Source organism: Chlorocebus sabaeus, chromosome 3 (assembly GCF_047675955.1).
Source record: "Chlorocebus sabaeus isolate Y175 chromosome 3, mChlSab1.0.hap1, whole genome shotgun sequence".
Taxonomy (NCBI): domain Eukaryota; kingdom Metazoa; phylum Chordata; class Mammalia; order Primates; family Cercopithecidae; genus Chlorocebus; species Chlorocebus sabaeus.
This window is the reverse complement of record NC_132906.1, coordinates 84617049-84620167: the sequence shown is the minus strand read 5'-3', so window position 1 is coordinate 84620167 and position 3119 is coordinate 84617049. Positions and strand designations below refer to the sequence as shown.

The following is a 3119-nucleotide window of genomic DNA, read 5'->3' as shown; positions in this document are numbered from 1 at the left end:
CATGGGAATTGTGGGAGCTACAATTCAAGGTGAGATTTGGGTGGGGACACAGCTAACCCATATCAGTAGTGTGAAATATGCCAAAAGACAGCTCTTAAGGCACACCTAATTTGTAATGTTGTCTTTGACATCAGGCAATGCTGTCTAATAAGCAAGCCAGGTTCTGATGGCAGTGCAGTGAATTTCTTAAGTGCAAATTACTTAAAACAAATGCTTCTTGCCTCACTCGTCTTCAGACTTATTCAAATTAGTATGATTACAAAGAAAAAAGCATTCTTTTTAATCAGAGGGGAGATCCTCATGCTCCCTTCTGCATCTTCCAGACATTCTGCCTCTATCAGAAAATCCTTCTCTGCTATCAGCCTCCACCACAAGCCTCTTGTGCTCTCCCATGGACGTAATATTTTGAAACAAAATTCAGAGAGTTTTACAGCTGAATTTGCTTTTTAGCCCTAAAACACACTTCTGTGGAAGGAGTAAAATTAAGCTGGATACTTCCTTGAGTGGTGGAAGGAAAAGAGGAATTTACAGGGAAAAGGAGAAAAATCCTCGAAATGAACCTCTCGAGATATTCTCCAGGCACACAAGTCGAAGAAGAACTATTCCTGGTAAAGGGAAAGTGGCATGATCCCCTGTGGCTTGGCTCTCTACCCTCTCTTCTTTCTGCACTGAAGCTAGAGAGCTCCTCACAGCACTTTGAAAAACACTAAATAGTGGCTGAAATAGATGGAGCTCAAAGAATGTGCTGTTCCATCCACAACCAACACAAATAATGGATCCTTACAAATAGAACTGAAATGTTAACTGCATCCCAAATTAATGGTGCTGAAAAGAATGTATTATAGACCAGTGTCTCAGTCTAAATGTGGATGATACAGTCATCACTGTGCCCAGACATCTGGTACATAAACACTTGGATATTTTGGAACAGGGTGAGCAAACACAATGGCAAATCTCTGAAAGGCGACTGGCCAACTGAGCAGAGAGGTTAGCAGAACTGACCAGCACATGGAAACAAGTTTTGCTTGCCCATTGACAGGACATGACTTGATTGCATAATGTTGAATTTTTTTCCTTTTTTTTTCTCCTTTTTGTTTGTCCTTCATGTCAGATGGGTAATGTGCTGACATCATAACAATGTTGGAGGGAGGCACATCTCATATGTGAGTGTGAAAACCCAATCATCACATGTATGAACCACAAAAGGGTCTCAATATACCTTTAAATAGGAATCTCAAATTTTAAAATATTTTGAAAACACTGAGCCTTATGTCAATACCGAAAAGTCAACTTTGAAATGAAAGGTTGTTTAAAATATTCTATTAGGCCACTTCAGAGTCTTCAAGGGGCGGAAGCTATTACTATCTCCCTATCTTTTGTAAAAACAAAAACAAAAACAAAAAACATAAACAGGGGTAGATAACCTCTGAGTAAATTTGATAGGTGCAAAATTCTCTTTAATTATTTCCCCAATAATTATCTATCCTTTTTATCCAACATGATAAAGAGTACTTATCCTCTTGTAGCAGATACCATAGTATTTTAAAAGAACATTTAAAATATGAATAATATATCGTAGATAAAATACTCAGAGGAAAGATCTGGAAAACCTGTAATACTAGTGCAATGAAATTAACACAGCTTTGGAATCAGACAAGCCAGAATTTGGTTCTTGTAACCAATTTATCAGTGGCATCTTGAAACCAAAGCAGTCTCAGGGACGATCAGAAAACCAAGGCCACTGTATACATGTGCGGTTGGGGGAGCCTGGGACTGAAGACCTTATTCTTTATCTTATACTTGGAAGAATCCTAGTAAAATCCTAGAATTAATGTTCTGACATGAAGACAGGCAAGTCACTGACTTGCTAAAGAATCACATCATTTTTGAAGCAAGAGGTACTTTGGTGTCATCATCCAACCAGCTCTCCCAATTTGACTTGATGGTTAGAGTGGATAGAGGGTCAGAAGTATTGGTTTATGGGCTAGTTGTATGTAAGAATTGTCTCTCTCTCTCTCTCTCTCTCTCTGTGTGTGTGTGTGTGTGTGTGTGTGTGTGTGTGTTCATCCTTACCTTATTGGTGGGCCAGTCCCAGTCTCATCTTAAAATCCAAAGAGGATGAAACATAGGAGGAGAGCAATTCTGTTACTTTGCAGCAATCTAGTGATAGAGCTACACAATTTAACAACATTCAGTTTCTTCCTAGAATTCACAGTTCACTGCAGGGAGAGCATACTCACCACCAAAGCCATTTTTTCTAATTTCATTTTGAGACTCATATGCATTTCATATTTAAGATTATTACTGGTTTTACTAAAACACTGTCAAATATGTATTCCTGGTTCCTTTTGTGCACCATATGAACATATCCATGACTTTTCTAGCAACTTAAATGGGTTCCCCCTAAATATGTATAAAAGCATAATACTATGACAGGTCTCGCCCTGTCACCCAGGCTGGAGTACAGTGGCGCAATCTCAGCTCACTGCAGCCTCCACCTTCCAGGCTGAAGTGATCCTCCCACTTCAGGCTCCCAAGTAGCTGGGACTACAGGTGCACACCACCATGCCCAGCTAATTTTAATTTTTGTAGAGACAATGTCTTGCCATGTTGCCCAGGCTGTTCTTGAACTCCTGGGCTCAAGCAATCCACCTGCCTCAGCCTCCCAAAGTGCTGGGATTACAGGCGTGAGCCACTGCGCCTGGCTCATTAGTCTATTTAGATGACGCATATCATCATAGGATTGCAAGAATTGTTACAAAATAAGCCATATCACCTCTCCTTGCTGACAAAAATAGACTGGAACTCTGGAAAGGGAAACTTCCCCTTGATCCAAGAATCTGCACTGATTATGAACTGCTGCACAGGAAATTTACCAGGCCTCAGCATTACTCTGTGTCCGTTCTAAGTTAACGTGTCATCAATTCTTCAAAACTCAGCTGTTGCTGGCATATCATTTTCCAAAGGGAGAAGATAAGTTGCAACATCCCTTCTAAACACTAAATAATACCGTCTTGATGTACATAGCAAAGCTAAGTAACCATACCGCATGTGACCATTCATTAGGGAAATCTGCCCGCCCACACAGCTGGGAGGCTCATCAGCCCACGTATGTTGAG

The 3119-nt window shown here is 40.4% G+C and overlaps 1 non-coding gene across 1 annotated transcript; it reads right to left on the bottom strand.

Annotated features, from left to right (window-relative positions):
• Positions 1-1105: 1105 nt before the first annotated feature.
• On the bottom strand, positions 1106-1209 carry LOC119627605 (small nucleolar RNA U13). Its single transcript, XR_005243804.1, has one exon. It is a non-coding gene; the product is annotated as a small nucleolar RNA U13 (small nucleolar RNA).
• Positions 1210-3119: the final 1910 nt, after the last annotated feature.